Genomic DNA, 18,862 nt, shown 5'->3' on the forward strand with positions numbered 1-18,862 from the left:
GCTGACATTTACAAACAACTGGTTTACATCTGTTTACATAGGATTTGTTTATGGAAAACTGTTCATATTTTAGTAAATTCTTTTTTGGTCACGATATTGTCTTTACATTTGGTTAATTTTCATGGCTGCCTTCCTGTATATTCTTCTTTCTTTTTTTTTAAAGAAAATTCTAATTGTTTCTCTCTTCTTTTCAAATAAAACAATGGTACATCTTCTTACATGTTCTTTCTTTCATTTTTAACGAATAAAATTTGCTTGCGTGACGTCAATTCACAAATAATGCATGCATATTTGATTAAAGTAATGACTAATAAGTACCAAAATTTTCATTGAAATGTGTACTATTTGTTTGTTTCAAGACTTTCTTTTCCAGGTTCCGTAATGTTTTACTTTGCATAGTGTGCAGCTAAAGGGAAATACAGTAAGAACTCATCAAAGATACCAGGCTTATAGTTTTAAGTACGTGCGTTTCGTCTACATAAAACTGATGAGGTACATTCCGTAGAGAAAAATAACGTCGTGTACTTTGGTCCACTAAAATACAACCCGTTGATTTGTATCATTTTTAATAAAATTTTGGGAAGAAAAATATCTGTCGCCCACTCATGTTAAAATATTTGTCTTTTCAATTTTGTCATTTAGTCGAAAGGTATGGTTGAACGGTTTGTCCTTTTTTCCTTAAATTGTATTAAAACATTAATAGATATTTATGATCTAGTAGTAGCCACTTTAAATCAAATTTGCAGGTTTTGCATTAACAGGTAGAAAACACAATGAGAAACTGCAGCGTATTACCCTTGGCGTCTTATTCAATTCAAAATATTCAAATTGCTATCAAGATGAAGACTAACCAAGACAATCGTCGGTGATTTAAAACGACAGAAAATAACAGGTTTTGCTTGCAATCATTTAGTATGTACTGAAGGTACCGATATGGGATTTTTTCGTAAATATTCTGTGCTACCATCGCAATAAATTGACTACATTCGGCAAAACATTAAAAATATATTCACCTGCTCTAGCGGTTGATAAATACAGTGTATGTAATTATAATGTTAAAATAATGTTGGAATTGAACATACTATCTATGATGTTTCCTTGAAATATTCAATAGTGCAACCACGTTAAAATGTAGAATTTGCCATCAAAATTAAATAACAATTTGCCTTTGTCATTTTCATATGATGATGTTTTATTCTAGTATTTATTTCTTCTTAAAATAGCGCTACATTTTGAATGGAATAGGACATAGCCATATTTTCACCATGGGTTATGCATTTTTGTATTAGTTGTTACCAGATTCAAAACTTGACATGATTTCAAGATACAGCAATATCCAAGACATAAATTTGCTTTCTGTCTTACATTGATTTAGTGTTATTGGTATTCACTGACTTACATGGTTTTTTTTTCAGTTTGTATTGGTATTTTCGCAATCTTGGATTGTAAAATTGTATGAAACAAAGGGATATTTGAATGAATAAGTAATTTGAAGACATATTTTCAAAGGATTCATAAGACCTTAAATTGAAGGACAAAAGCTGCGATTTTATCTTATTATTAACATCACACAAACAGGACAGGTCGTTAAATGGTGAATATACATTCAGTGCTGTGTAAGCTTTTGCTCTGTGTTGTAGGTTTTGTTGTGAATTCGAGCTGAGTTGCTTTTTGTTTTGTCAAGTCTCAGTACGTGTTGGGAATTTTGCCATGTCCCTTCTTTAAATAAATACAGACAATAAAGATTTTTTATTTTTAATAGATATAATAATGCGCTTTATCTATACAAGCGTGTAATTGTTTAGGTCAAAAAAATGATAGTATAAATTGATATATAAACGATAACATAAATTTAGAAAATTAATGATTTTAATTTTCGAATATACCAAATCATATACATCATCAACGAGGGATTTTACACCATTTACATTGTCAATATTAAAATTTCTAAAGGGTAAGTCTGAAATACCAAGCTTACACAGATACAAGCACCAGCGAAGGTAATGGATTACAGAAGAATCTTTATCATGGTTTTCCTTGTCTGCATTGTAATGGTAAATTCATACAGTTTTGATGTAAGTAGCTTATTGTTTATACTTTTGCAATTTTGTTTGACCCTTGTATCAAATTCAATACTGGTATGTACACACGCATTCTGAGTACTCCAGAGGGCCATTTAATGTACAGTTTTGCAAAACTTTCGACTAGTGGACATTGTAGTTAAAACATCAAAATATAACAGAATTTTTTTGTCTGGTTTTTGTACAGGAATCCAAAATATAAACATAAAAATATTTCTTAGTAGAATTATGATATTTAAATATTACATTTGCATCAACAATACTCAACAACAAAAACAGGACACATAAATATTTGATGTGTTATTGTACAGATTAACAAATACTCAATTTACAGGTAAATTATTTCTTGAAACTTAAATTCCATTTAAAAAAGGTGTTTGAATATCATTGTCTTGTTCATAACAAGAAAACAAAACGTATGAAGTCATATCTGGTGAATATTCAGGTATAAACAAAGGGGATTTGTGTAAGAAAACAGGAAAATAACAGTAGTCATCAGTATCAAAGATATTCCGTATACAAAGGAGTAACTATTGCATGGATTGCGTTCTTTAAACTTTGATAGAGATTATCATGACTATTTTTCCGATATCCTATGTTCATTATTTGAAATATTGGGTTTAAAAGGCAATAATTCTGATATGATTTTCATATCTACACAAAAAAGGACTGTAATTGGTCCTTTTCAATTTTTTTTTTGTTTCCCCTTCGACAGACCATGTTAGAAGTAAACTAGTAAATTAAATATGGAAAAAACACAAAAGACATTATTGGCCTAATCAATGTCAAATAAATTTTATCAAAACAATAAAGTGATACAGAACATTTACCACAGGACGACTAATATTCGGTTCTGAAAGAAACATACATGTAACAAATGTGAAAGAGAAAGTAGCTTCTCCTATTCTAAAACCTCGTCAGTTGTTATCTTCTCAAAAACATGTATTATTATCACTCTTTTAATATGAACATACAATTTTATTGACGTTATAGTTTTAAGCACTTGCTTTACATTACTGAAATATGAATTATTTATCAAATCAATTAAGGATTTAACAAAACATGATACACAAATCAGTTATGTACAATTATACAGATTAAATGTAATTATCTAATAGACAAATTTCCGTTGAAAAGCCTTTACTCGTTCAAATGAATCAGAGTTTCTGTTTCTTTTAAAAATATCTGATCTGCATTTAGAATATCAAAGTAGCGGAGAAGAAGCTCTGCATTGCTTATCGTGCACTTTTTAATTGAAGGTCAAAGCAATTTCGTTGCATAGATCATTTTGAATGCAATGATGCATGTAACCAGGTGTAGTCTCTATTAGACCAAATGCACAAATAGAATATAATGAAATAATGTATGAAATGATGTTTCGGTGAACCACTATTCATACGAAGTCTTACATGAAGAACCTGACACAAGCTAGTTTCAGTATCATGTTAGAACATTTACAACAGATGGATGACTAGACGATATCAAATAGGGAGAGTAGGAACATCAATGTTTTTTATTCATTTTCAATACCGAATTTGTTCGATTTCACGACTGATAATTCTATTTCAGACCAATTACAGACCTGCGAAAAACATTTTTCACGACGAATACACAAGAATGAATACACAACAACAACCCCCATTAAAGTTAAACCAAATCCTTCAAGCGTTCTATAAAAAGGTATTTGTATAACTAATTGTCTGATTAATCAAATTTAACATTGAATTTTAAACATATTTTTTTTATACATCTCTGGTTTCCAAATATTTTGGTTTAGCGTTCCTGACGCTTCAGACGACCAAAATTTATATTGTGTTATTTTCACTTAAAAAAAAAAATAGAAGTCAAGCTGACTATCTACTAATTAGTTTTAATTAAGCGTTTCACTCGAGCTATCTTAGATGTCACGACTTACTGAAAAAAAACGAGGGTTTTACGCTTGGCATGGCCTTCAATGTATTGTAATAGTTTCACTACTGGGACATAGATATTTTCAAATAACTTTTTCAACTTTCTGTCAAAATGTCTTTAATCGTGAATTTCGTTTTTTGTGGTTTTTGAGACTGCGTTAGTTTGTTATCTTTTGAATCTTATGGTTTATGGTTTTCGATATTACCAAACAAAAACTCAAAGTAATTGGATATGGACGTCATTATTGCTTAAATTACATGATCCAAAAGAGAAGATAGGAAGGGGAAACCAATGTAAACATAATTCGTAGATAGACGACTAACATTATGACTACATGACTACAAGGAAAATGCAAACAAACGACAGTACACAAATAACTAATTGGACTAAAGATTGAGCAAAATAAATGAAAGTAACACTTCATGAATTCTGTGTATCCGAAGCGCTTTCATGGATTTACTCTCATCAGGAACGTTCATACCCAAACATATCAAAGCTAGGGATTAATGAATAACAGTCCAACAATAGTGGTATCGACCCCGTGCTAGTAAATGAAAATATCACTTTATAAATTTCATTTGTCCGATTGTCTTTTCTAGATGTACAATTTACATTCATCATGAACGCCCAAACCCAAATATTTGAAAACCAGGGGCGTATAAAAACGTAAAAACTTTCTTTGCTATTTGACCAAAAATTACTTTACAAATTAACCAAATTTATCTAAGGTCAAAACCTTTTCCAACTGATCTTTTCACACAGAACGTTGAAATTCGATTCGCCTGTTGTTTAGTTTTCACTTAAAGATTTTTTTAATGCTTAAGATTGAGTTATTTGCGTCATATAACTAGCTATATCATATGCAAAGTGAAGGTTTTTTTTATAAACCAATTACTATTTCCAAACACGTTGAAAAAAGCAAACATATAAATATGTATAGTTATTCAGATCAGTAAATACTTCTTTATCATTAACTTAAGATATCTATACATAAAAAGCTGGCACATATACCACTGTTTCTTTCATCAGCAAGTAAATGACATTAGTGACATTAAAAAGCACTTATGTATAAGAAGATAAATGTGGTCATTTGTTTTTTAGGGCGTACAGGACAAATACAAGAGATGGTCAGCATGCACTCCTACGGGATGTTAAAAATAAGAACCATAAAGAAAAAAACAATTTAACTTAATGAATTATTAAAAAGACAAATTACAACAGTAGTCTGTTATTTTCTTAATGAATCTAATAGTACATTTGTGATAGAGTTTTTTTTTAAACATTTTGCGTATCGTTGCGTCATTTGATACTTTAGTTTCAAGAGAAAAAGAAAAATACAAAGTTCATAGATGTGGCATCAATACCAACAATTTCCTGAAGGGAAAAATAGAAATTATGAGGTTCATTAGTATGGACAGGCACACAAACATGGATAACGTAATATTCCCATTTTTCTTTAATAAATGTAAAAGCTAAAGCTACATAGAAAAATATACAATAACGATAAACAACAAATAAGGGAAACAATTTTATAAAACTTGTATAGCAGACAACTAAAACACAGGTACAAAGAAAACAATACTCAATTTTACTGTTTCAAAGAATGCTCGCAGTTATTAAAGGCAAGCTCACAGTATCTTAACTACTCTCTTGTATATTTAGAATAGTCTTATATCCGCGGCAGTACTGCAAAATAAATTACATACAGAAAGAAAGATAGTGTAGGAACACACGATCTTGTGCATTGCAAGAAACAATTGAACTTAATTCCAATACTGTGAAAGGAAACGTGAACACTTGATTCATATTTCAGCTATAATAAATATACAAGCGAATTGATACCACTCACAAAAATGCATCACCTTATATGACTAATCACTGATGTTACTACGATAGAATTGGCTGTTTTTTAGAATCCTTTTGGTCATACAGATCCTAAAGTTTTCAAGTACTTAAACATCCCTGGCTTTAAAATTTTGTTTTTGTATGAGTGTTTCTGATGAAGATTGATCAAGAAAAGCGGTTCGGACGCACCAAATAAATATCATGTGTGACGGGTGAACCTAGTTGAAAAGTAATTATTTACCTTTCCGCGGCATCTGAGTGTAGCACTTCCCTTGTTTTGCTCATCCTTTAGATTTTCATATAGTTTTGAGCCTGTTTTTTTTATCATTATTGTCCTCGCTTTTCATTTTGTAAGGTATTGTCTGTTTTTAATTGTCTTAATATAGTTTGTAAATAAATGCTCTTTTGGTACATGTAACTTCTTTATTTCCCCCTTTTACATGAAAAATCTTTTTTTTATGGTAATATAAGAAATACTATAAACTAAGATTAATTTGAAAAGTGTTTTTGAAGAAAACTTACTCAGTGTTGCTCAAACAAATAAAACGTAGAAAAGAAGTATACGTAGTAATTTCGTTAGAATAAGGTACAAAAGGTTAACAAATATTTACAAAGAAAAAAGTTTCCTACCTGCATCTCTTAGATATTTCTTAATTAATACTGATTTTTCTTAATTGTGGATGTCGTGTATATTGCTAGTGAATCTTCTCACACTCAAGTAAAGTATTTCCTGCTTAACTGAAATACATTTGTTTGCAATTGATGCAGCAAATATGTGTTAAAAAAGAATAGAGAATAATTGGGTGTTGGAAAATATAAATAATAATCAATATCTGAAAATTAAAAAAAATATGTAAAACAAATATTGATTACAGAAAAGATTAACAGAATAACAGCTTTCTGTACATAAAATCAATTATTGATCATAGAAGGAAGTGTGAAAATGATCGAATTTTTTTGACATAACGTCTTATACACAACACAACATTGCCCAAATTGCACCGAGTACCCAAATTGCACCCATTTAGCCAAAATGGCAGCAGAAATCTTACAAGTTTTCTTAGAGACTAAACAATTTGTATTTTCATGATTTGACATTATTCACGTCCTTTTATATACATAGATAAACATATTCAAATATACACAAAATGTTCACAGTATATATCAACATATGAAGTATTCACTGTGCACAGTCAAATCTACGGAAACGTCGCCATGCAACGTCCACAAAATGTCAACTTTTTAAAATGAGCAACTAAAATATGTTAAACATGTTTGTGAGCGCTCAGTCCTCCCCTAACATGGGACAGTGGTGTAACAACACAACATAAGAACAAACTATAAAAATCAGTTGAAAAAGGCTTAACTCAGTCAGATTGATACAAAGAAAAACATCAAACAAACACAGACAGGACGTGACAGGGTATACATTTATTAAAACCATGTTCTGTAATAACAAAACAAAAAATAGGGGGCACATTTTATAAATGTGTTTTATAAGTTTGTTTGGGGTTTGTTTTAACGATAAGGATGCTCTAGCATAAAGTATACAAGCAAATATGCCACCTGATTACAACAAATCGAGACAAGTAAAGCGGGTTAATTAGATAAAGTACTTCCGTAAGGCTAAAAGATTTATCTGATCTCTTGTAAAAGTGGCTTTGTGAATACAGATTAAAGTCGACAAATGACAAACTTTTCTTATCAATTAGTTCCGTCTGTGTTGGTCATAGACCAATGTCACAGTAGATATGTCTATCCTATTCATCAAACAGAAACGAAATGAATACACGATTTAAATGAATATAATCTTTAAAATGGGAACAACCATGTGTCTTTCATCTATGACAATAATGTTAAAGGCGATGACCGTGACCCTTTCGTTTTTGTACTCATTTTATTTCGTGTCAAAACTCCGTGATACTTCACATTTTTCTCACGTTCTAGAAATTCACATTTATCCAACACGCGACACGTGTACATCCCGTACTACTTTATTTATGATTTTTTTGAAGAAATGATTCATGTTAATTGTGTTGAGTATATTTTTGAAATCTGGGAACAATTTTTGCAGATAAATTTAATTATCGCTATTTTACGAATTTTTCCTTTGATCTTGTTGACTGATAATTTTCGTTCTCAGCGGAGACGAGTGATATGAAAACGGAGTCGAGTGATATGAAAATTATCGCTAAAACTAAGGGAACACGTTCCGTTGTCAAGGAAATTAAGAACGTCTTCATACTAGGTAAAATAGCGATAAACAGATTATCATTGGTCATCTCGACTCGATTGCTTTTCTCGCTTTCGCCGTACCGGCTCAAGCGAGAAAATCAATCTCGTTGAGATAACCAACGATAATCTATGATAATTGATTATAGTAGCAATTGTAAAATTATCGTATTCGAACATAGTTTTACATATTAGATTTTTTTTCAATGAATAAGTTTAAGCGATTTGTCGGATGAGTGTTGTAATTATTTGGGCAATTATTATCAGCAGGCCATTTATTGAAATGTTCTTTATAAAAACAAAAAGGGGGGTCTCTTTTTATGATTCTTTTTTCTAGATGATGTGGATGATCTAGCATTAAGTATACAAGCAAATATACCATTTCTTTAGAATACAGTCATTGGAGACAAAAATGAGAGGCGAAAGATACCAAAGGGACATTCAAACGCATAAGTTGAAAATAAACTGACAATGACATGGCAAAAAATAGAAAAAGACCAAAAGACAAACAACAGTACACAAAACACAACATAGAAAACTAAAGACTGAGCAACCCGAACCCCTACATAAACTGGGAGAGATCTCAAGTGCTCCGAAGGGTAAGCAGATCCTGATCGACATGTGGCACCGGTCGTGTTGCTCATGTAAGTAAAAACCAAGTGATAAGTCTAATTCGATAGGTCACATTCGGGGGAAAGGAGGACGGAATTGTGGTACGACAATTGGAACATATCATATGTGAAACATATTTCATAACGGTCAACCAAATCGTGATGCCGTAAAATTTGCGAAAGGGATGATTTCAACTTCACCACTTGGAACTCTTGTTTAATAGCTTTCTTGTGATCAGCAACCCTCTATCAAGGAAATCAATTAAGCTCTGGAATATCGTTTCTACTGGGAGATATATATATATACTCCATATGCATGCGTTGCTGGAATGTTGCTACATAGAAACAGAAAGTTAACAATTGGGAAGCGAGTAAATTGGATATAACTTTAATTTAAGTACTTCCGTTTTTTCTATGAGATTTATCTGATCTCTTGTAACAATGGCTTCGTCAATACAGAAATAAGTCTACAAATAACCGACTTTCCATATCAATATGTTGCATCTGTTGGTCGTAGACAAATGTCACAGTATATATCTCTATAGATACACATTTAGTTATTCTACTGTATAATCAAACGATCAAGGACAGAATGAATACACGATTTGATTAGGTATAATTCATAAAAAATATGTGTCTCTCATCATGGACAATAATGTTAAACGCGATGACCTGGTCCACTTTCTTTTCTTGAACCTTGAAAATTGTTTAATTTGAGGCCACTGAATTTGTTTCGTGTCAAAACTCCGTGATAATTCACATTGTTTTCACATAAGAAATTCACTTGTATCTAACACGCGACACATGTTACATTCCGTACAAATTTAACAACGTTTTTTTTTAAGAAATGTTTCATGTTAATTGTGAATAAAATCTTTTTAACTATCAGAAATCTGGGACCAACATATAGATATTGGTCTCAGCAGAAATATACCGGTAATGAAAGCATTTAAAGTATTCCTAATATCCTGCTAAATGCATTTTTAAATCATTTACGGGCTTTGACTGGTGTGTACGTTATGGCGCAACGCCGGATTTATATGTTTTGCCTCATCAGGCATTTAAGGGTAATGTGAATTGTAGTCATCATCCGTCGTCGTTCATCGTACACGTTATTCTAAGATATTATCCTTGGTGTAATTTAAAGCAAACTTGACGTAATTTGTCTTTTAATAGGATATCAAAATATAGTTTGAGATTAATAGTTTTGGCCAATCAACCTTGATGGCAGCTGTGGCTACAAATAGAACATACGGATATACGGGTGCAATGCTCGCCAAGTAATATTCTAATATCTAATATATCTTAGTAGATATAGAAAAATTGAAGGGCCATAAGTATCAAGTGTTTAGATCTCTGAAAACTGAAGGGATGTTTTGCTGCTTTAAGAAGCCATGGTAGCCTATCAGTCGATGCCGTTTGACGGGATCGCCACCAAGACGTCGATACACTTTGATACGGATTTTCGCTTAATTTACTGCACATTCACTCACTGAACTTGCAGCAACACATTCTGAATTCAGTTGGATGAGTGTTTAGGGCAAACTTGGGTCCTTTTTATTGCTTATCACTGTCCGCTATTTGAGCTGTACATTTAGCAATTAAAGTGGAGATGAGGTATAAGAGATGAGCCTTTAGACAAACAATTCTCTTACAACAGTCAATTCTGTAGCATTATTGATTAAACCAAGGATTTTGATGGTATAAAAATCACTGAGACGTTACGCGCGATGTTCGTACATGTAAGCGTAACACAACGTCGCGACGTTTTTATCTACAAAACGTCGTATTTTAAAGGTTTTTTTATGTTTATGTGATTGACCATAAATACGTGTTCCTTTGTTTTTTGTTTAGAGAAAAAAAAATAGAAACAGGAAATGTGTCAAAGAGACAACAACCCGACCAAAAATGTACAAAACAATCAACGGCCAACAAAGGGCCTTCAACACAGTGAAAAATCCCGCATCCAGAGGCGAACTTGAGAAAGACCCGAAACACTATAATTGATGTATTGATCGGTGAAAATGTTTGTTTGTATGTGAACAACACACCTTTTTTTTCTTTTTTCTTTAAATATGATCAGTGTGTGACAAACAATTATTTTAATTCCTTCATTGTTGATTTATATTGTATGAAAAAAAAAACGAAAGCAAGAATCGGGAGCTAGCTTGTTTGGAACGTATCGCTTATCGCACATGTATTTACAATTTCTTTTTCACCCTAACATATATTAAGGACATTCCAAGGATATGTACTACTTAATCTATATTTATTTCTTTTGTGAATAAATCAAAGATCATAATTTGTCATAGTAAACTTTATTACAGTATCTAAGCTCAACTTTCCATTTCATCTAGTACAGATAGTATGTCCAGATGCACGGTTTCAGGAAGAGTAAGTGCAAATCGAGAATGCACCCTTAACTGTGGTGAAATATAAATTACAGATGCCTCTGGTACAGTTGCCTTTTTTCGTCTTATTAATTTATATGACAGTTCTGATCTATTTAAGTCTGATTTGAAGTACTGTCCTCGAATGATTTTTGTGTTTTTTCTAAAAGAAACACCCCAATCGTCAACTTCACTTGTTCTTAGTTTTTCATGACAAGAAGATGCGCGCAATAAATAAAACTCGGCATTTTCTTCATCAGTATAAAGGGCGAGTACTGTTCCCTCTACAATCAAGTCGGACATTGTATATTCATTGTCGTTTTCGTCGTCGTCTATAGTACCTTTGTCATCAGGTCTAATAGGCACGACCTCTTTGCGACCAATGGCTTTGTTTGTACACATGTTATAATTTCCATTCACACATTCTTCACACGAATAACATGACATATACCTAACTGTTAGTTTTTCCGGTTCTGAATTTAAAACTTGGTGTAAACTTCTTATACCCGGGATAGGTTTATATGCTTTAACTGAATCACGATTAATTGTATCTACAAAGCGAAATGTTCTCCTCCTACAATAATGTGACTTCGTATCCTTTAGGTTTTTTTCACAGTAGTTAAAACAATCATGCGCATTTTGAACAACGGCGCTGCCTCGCAAAAATGCTAAATCGACGTGATTTTTAAAAAAAAACCTCCAGCAGCGTCCTGAGGCCCCTTTGCGTGACTTGTTTCAAAATAGTTCCTTATAAATAGATCGTAATTATTTTCAACACAAATATTTCGCAATGTACCGAAACAATAGCGAAATTTATATTGCACGGGACACCCGTCCGTAAATTCGTGAAAAGCATTCACATTGTAACTATAATCGAATCAAGATATTCTTTAACCAAAGACTGAACTTTACTAGTAAAACACTGGTCATGTTTTTCATCAGAACTGATTACAAAGAAATGTTCGGTTACGATACAGGGATCATCGGGAAAACTTTCAACACCATCAAGCTCTAAAACAGAATGTCTATAAATGATCGAAACATGAATCGTGACTTCTGTTCTCTGAAAATATGTCGATTGCATCTCCATCCTTTCCTTACATGCATAGTTTTCTGAATAGTCATGAATCACAATACAATTATTTTGGGGTAAATTTTCCTTTAGAGATTTGAGTTGAGCATTTTGCCAGTATGCGCGAAACTGATGACCTGCAAAATGATCTAAAACATGTTTAAAGTGTGCAAACATTTCAGACGGATTTGAGCATTTTCGTACTAATGTGAGTTTTCTTTTATTATGCACTGTTATATACTCATATTTTTCCCGAACTTACAGTTGGAGCCTCTGGGTGGTCACTAAGTTCCTGATCGGAGAAATCAAGTAAGCTCACACCACCTTTTGTGCATTTTCTATCAAGACAGGCTTTATTAAAACAGTCATTTATTGTGTCTTTGCCACACAAGTAGCAACCGCTATGTCGGTAAGATGCTCATATACGGGGAACTTATTTTTTTCTTTTTCCTATAATTGCGGGTGAATATGTTTCTTTCTAAACTCCATACACCTCAGAAATAAGGACTTAGCCTCGACATGATAACGACAGCAACACGTGAGTCTGTCCTTTGGAGAAGCTGCTCTAACGAAAAATGGTTTCAAACGTTCAAAAGTTCTTTGGTTCATACTGATCTCAGGATATTCAATTTTGAATTCATGAAATATTTCTGTTTGGGTTTTATCCAAAATATGTATAGTATGTTTTGAAAATTGTTTTGGTGCGATTCGAACACGTTTAATATCTGTTATATTTGGGGACGGCCGGGAATTTTCGGGGTGCAACCAAAAGTCATATGCAATTTTTTTTATTTCATGGGAAATTGCGTCTTTTCTGGTTTTCCTTTGAATATATTTCCAACATGACTCTTCTGAACTTAAAATTTTGGCTCTTACATTTTTTCCGCCGGAAAGTAGTTTTACAGGAAGTCCTATTTTTTTTGCTAATAAAACTTTTTTCAGTTCTATTTGCGAAAGTTTTCCGATATAGGGATATTTGCTCAATTACGGCAGTTTTCTTCGCAGATTTGCGATAGGATTGTTTTCTTTTTGTTTCCTTTTCTCTTTTCTCTTTTTTGCTTTTTCTCTCTTTTCTCCTTTTTATTGCAGAATTTGTCATTGAAAGTGTTTGTTTTGGCTGTTTTGTTTCATTACTTAGTTTCTTTTTCAAATAATAATTTTTGTTTTTTTCTTTCATTTTCTCAATTTTCTTTGCTTTCCAGAGTTTTATTCTATCTGCGGCAGAAATCTTTACTTCTGTAAATAAAAGTTTATAGGGTCTCGGTCAAAGTTACATATATTAATACAAATATCAACTGAAAGTATTTAAATATGACAAATATTCATATCATAACCGTTTTCATAATTTCTGGAATTATTAAAAAAAATATTTCGCAACGTTCAAACCAAAACTTCGACTGAAACGTTGTTTTTAAGCAAGTGCGACATTCTTGTAAGACTCCGCAAAATCGACGGTGCTTTTTAACTACTTATTGAAAATTGATGTATTTTAGATTTTTGAAAAATTAAGAAAAATAACATTTTTAAAAAATCATGAAATTCTACCATTATAAGAGCACTGATAAGCAAACAATTGACGTAAATTTGAGTTGAGTTTGTTTTTACGTCAACAAATGGCGGTGCGACAACCTTGTAAGCCTTTGAAAAATCGCTCATAAATTACCATATATCATTTTTCAGGATATTTGTCTTTAAACTCATAAAATTAAGCAAATTAACATTGATGTAGTAAATACAAATACTAACTTTTTTCCATTTTAGATAAATTTGTTTTTGATTCTCAAATCTGTAATCCCAATTTTTTTTCCCGTGGGACAGATTTGCCCTTGTAGTATGGAACGCTTTTTTTCTATGACGTCATCATAACGTCATAAAAAATGCATAAAAGACTGAAGGAACCTTTCTGTTAAATAATGGAAAAAAACGTTTTTCAAAATATATAATAATTTAGACGAAAATCATAGTTTAGTGGTTACAATAAATGAAATATGTTACGCGGGACAGCCTAAAAATAGCCGTTTTTTAAAAATGAAACTTGTCGCATGCAGCATAAAACATAGTTTCAACAATTATTTTTTTCGTTTTTATTTTATAAAACATTATTTTTTAAAATACGTACAATAGCAATGAATATGATATCACAATATTTTATATTTTGGACTTGCATCTTGCCAACTACACCGATTTTCCAATGAGGTACGAACATCGCGCGTAACGTCCTGAGTAAACCGTCGAGAAAAATAATTTTATTTAGATTCGGGAAATTGACAAACATTATACACATAAGTTCTGATTAGTTTTTCATCGAATGTATAAAAAAAATACAGTAACAAATGAACAAAGAATGCAGCATGCATATAAAAAGACAAAACACTAAAAGCTCTAAAAACGATAATATTTAAAGATTTGCAACTAAATTTGGTCAATACTAATTTAAAGTAAAACTATCTATACGTTTGTTTTGTAATTACTAAAAAGTAAATGGGTATAATTTGTCTGGTTATCACATAGAAATTCAGGCAGAACACGGCATAACAAAAAAGGCGTGTAAATAAAGACGCATAAAAATATAATTCATTTCATCTAAGTTGTTTGTGGACCTCCAAAGTAGGTGCCCCTGATGCAAACGCCCCTATGTGTACCGACTGTTGGTTGACTAGCTAGTATAATGAAATCAACAATTTAAATTAAGTTGCAAGCTAGTTAGGTAGCGAACATAAACATGCTTGAACATGTATCAAAAAATAAAATAAGTTACAAACAGAGCAACAGCAGTCAGAACCAATACAGGACTGAACAACAGATGTAAAGTGTGTGAAGCTGTTATCTGTCTTAAAGTGGTACGTTAAACAATTCCATAGAGATGCAGTGGTGAAACGAAAAGATTTCTTACTATATATGTGATAGTTTGAACGTATGGTATTTCTAGGATGTAACTTTATCTTAAAGAACATTCTGAAGCAAATTCTGTAAATATAAAGGATCCAAATTATTCCAAATTGTTCTCAAGGGCCATTGTTCCCGCGATGCGTCTTTCTTGTTGGTTTGGAACATTTGCATTCTCAAGACGAGTTTCAAAGGATGATATGAACTCGTTATAGACGAATCTTAACGCCCTTTCTTGTGTTTTCCCCCATTTTTTAGAATGTATCTCTGTACAAAAATGCCAAGCCAAAATTAAAATAAAAAAAAATGAAGATATGGAAAATAGTTATTTTGTTTCGCTTGGTTAGATAAAAAATTATGATCTTGGAAACACTCAGCTGTTGTGGATCATTTCTATACAAGTTCCTTATATATGCATCAAATTGGTAGTCTACATCAACTCCAAGTAATTTGACAGTTTTTTCATATTACAAAATATTTTGCTAAAGTTCAATGGATGTTTTTTTTTATAAAAACTGTTAACCCTATAGATAGAACCTGAAATTTATCAGGATTCGCCACCATCTTATTTTCATTCAACCACTCGATCTGCACTTACAATTGTAACACCCAACTTGTAATGTATCTATAACTGCCATACATCAGGACTGTTGAAAGACAGGATATTGTCGTCGGTATATCTATACAAGGTTCTCTGTTTAACACAATAAAAAAAATCGTTTATGTAGATGCATTGAACAAAAGGGTCCCATTTTTGGATGGCAGCCACGATACTCGCAACACAAATGTGGATTCGAGAAGAATATTTTGGCTTGGTAAGAGCTGAAAATATATAACCTTGCAAATGACAGGATGAAAAAGAATATTCTGCAACACAATATGCAGGAAACGTATAATAAAGTGAAAATTAATTTTCGCGCGGAAAAAACTTTTGTCGGTGTAGCAACACGGATGAAAAAGATTGGTCAATCAATAAAAAGTCATACTGCTCCCTTCACCCCCCCCCCCCCCCCTTTTACCCCAAAAAAAAATATCACGTAGCCGTCCCCTTACAAATAAATTGAGTTTAAATAGAGGCATATCAAAAAGTAAGATTTATTTTTTTCAAAAGAATTTAGAAAAAATGACTGCCGAAGAAACCCTTCAGGGCCGATTGACTGTTACCTTTAACTACCAATGGGCCGATCGTGCCGTTTGACGTTGCCTTAAACTGCTTAAAGGCCGATTTAGGGATTTTTTAACTGCAAATGGGCCGATATGGCCGATGGTTAAGGTTAAATATAATAAACATTGATTTCAGATAATATAATGACGTTCTCTCAATGTTCTTTCATATTCTCTTTTCATTTTTCATTTTTTCGTGACGTCATTTAGCCATGCAATTTATGACGTTACGAAGATGTAAACCAGTACAATGGCTTCCATATATGTCTATCATATTAACTTTTTTTCCATTATGTTGAACGTAAATCATGCCGTTGGTTTTTGGGTTGTTTTTTTTTTGTTTGTTGTTGTTTGAAATGTTTCACGTTTTGTCATTTCGGGACCCTTTATAACTTACTGTACGATATGGGATTTGATCATAATTGTTGAATTCCGCGTACGGTAGTTTACGGTTTCTTTACTGTTGATAATTTCAATATAAAGGCAAATTAAGTTGACTGTAGACATGGTAGATGGATTTGCCTCAGTTTCATCTTTTATCTTTTGGTCATAGAGGTCTCTACATGTTTCGCTTCCTATACATCCTTGGCTTTTAAAATTTTGGTTTTGATCATTCCTGATAATGGTTAATCCCGAAAGGCGCTGCGGAAGCATAAAATTTATCAAGTGGTATATCATTCCTTTGTATAACAAAAGTTTCGTTTGCATCCCGATTCAAGATTTAGACAACTGTGAACGAATTGTTTTGTCGTTTCATTGATCCTAAAAGAGAGGTTTGTGAGACGAAACTTTGGTCACATCTGTTTAAAACCGGACTGCGATTTATGCAGGATATTGTTGAGAATGTGTCATGTATCGAAAGAGAGCAACTACGACGCCTAAGACGACAGTAGTGCATACGGTCTGTAGCTATCTTGAATGAGCAAAGTTTAGGACTGTTGTGTATTTTCTAAACGCGGACACGGTGGTACATGTCAATAATAATCTTTGCGACAAAGGCCTTCAGAAGGGCTGCATTTGTTTCCATGAAAACTGTAGAGGATTTTTTATTATTACCTTCGAATCTGTCCCTATTCAAAAAAAAATCATAATTAAATTTGACCAGATAATTCTTTAACGCAAAGAATGCGTAACTGGACGATATTTCTTATATCAATTTTTTGGTATTAAACGCAACATTCAGCACTCTTCTCTATTTCGTGGTGGTCATATGTTATTAGTAGTACCGGCAGAAGAAGCACCGACTTGGGCTGAAAAAAAAACTGGCTATCCAAGTCAATCAAGTGCGGAGTCGAAATTAACAACTAAAAGCGAGATATCACGGATTTTGAAGAAATTTTGCACGCATTTATATGATTTGTTGGAATCATCTGGATATTAAAAAAAATATATAAATATGAAGATTTTATTCTTCCAAAGATACTGTCGATTACGTGAGAAAAGGGTCTATAAATGTAAAGAATGTATGTAAAACGCGACAGAGAATGCTTTTTCCCACTTTAAATTTAGACATTTCCATTTTAACTATAAGAAATATTAAAGGGTCAATGGATTCGTGTTTGCTGTCTTGATCATTAATGTATAGTATGAGTGATGTATGATAATATGAAAAAAATACGATTTCACGACGTAACGATTATCTTGTCAAGTTGTTTTTTTTTTTTTTTTTTTAATTTTTTTAACGCTACAAAAGTGAGACTAATTAATTTGTACGGAAAAAAAAACCAATCTGGTGAACCCTTTACATTTTCACATCATTTAAACGTAAATGTTTATAGCAATAACACAAAAAAGTTTCCGAATCCAAATTCTGTGAACCGGCGGATTTCGTAGAAGACATCAAAAGTAAATGCATATCTCTTTCAAAACAAATATTCGTAAGCGTAAAATTTCACACATACATGTTTTCATGATATTGTATGGTTCAAGATCTACTTTACGTTTGAATCAGAATTAAGTAGCTTGTTCGTTAGTATATGCTAAACAAAATACATAAACTCAGTATATTTTGAACTTAATTAATTGAACATAACGGTTGTGTGTGGAATAACGTTTATGTTGTTACAACAATGCAAGGTTTTCAAAGGCATTCGTCGACGTTGTAGTAAAATTTAGCAACGTCATATAGACGTAGGCCTAACGTTATTTTGGATTTTGAAAAATTTTGGCAGCGAAAAGGTTATCCAGGTTCATAGGACTATGTTCTATGTATTAGCTGAATGATAGCCATACACTGTCACTATTTGTATATATGTGTAACATACTGAATATTTCGATCGGGAACCAGTCTACGAAAGGGTTAACTTGCATTTTGGCTTGGGAATATTATATATCCAGATACTATAAGTTTTATGGTTTGCTACTGACCCCCTACGAAAAGACGTATTTACACTTGTATGCAAATTTGTCCGCCATTACGTAAAATCACACAGGTTCCCGTAAACTTTGACATGATGATGTCATCATAATTCAGAATATTTGACGTCACAATTTAAAAGTGATTGTTGCTTGACGTCAAAAGGTGATTCGGAGTAGATCTAAGGTCTTTCGGAGGCAAGATACAGCTAAATACCAAAAGTGTAAATACGTTTATCCATAAAGGGCTAGTGAAATCCATAGGGGCGAAGCCGAAGACCGAATTCACTATATATTTTACTAATCCTCTATGGA

General features: G+C 32.4%; 1 long non-coding RNA gene across 2 annotated transcripts in view; it reads left to right on the plus strand.

Moving 5' to 3' along the window:
* Positions 1–1,927: 1,927 nt before the first annotated feature.
* LOC127725373 (uncharacterized) overlaps positions 1,928–18,862 on the plus strand; it is a 40,290-nt gene continuing 23,355 nt past the window's right edge. The window contains exons 1-3 of one of the 2 annotated variants that reach the window (XR_007992968.1): positions 1,935–2,075; positions 3,651–3,761; positions 5,094–5,210. This is a non-coding gene — a long non-coding RNA (uncharacterized LOC127725373). Of the gene's footprint in view, positions 2,076–3,650; positions 3,762–5,093; positions 5,211–18,862 lie in introns of those variants that run through there. The other variant, XR_007992969.1, reaches the window with a different exon arrangement.

The sequence above is a fragment of the Mytilus californianus genome, unplaced genomic scaffold, assembly GCF_021869535.1.
Source record: "Mytilus californianus isolate M0D057914Y unplaced genomic scaffold, xbMytCali1.0.p SCAF_15, whole genome shotgun sequence".
Taxonomy (NCBI): domain Eukaryota; kingdom Metazoa; phylum Mollusca; class Bivalvia; order Mytilida; family Mytilidae; genus Mytilus; species Mytilus californianus.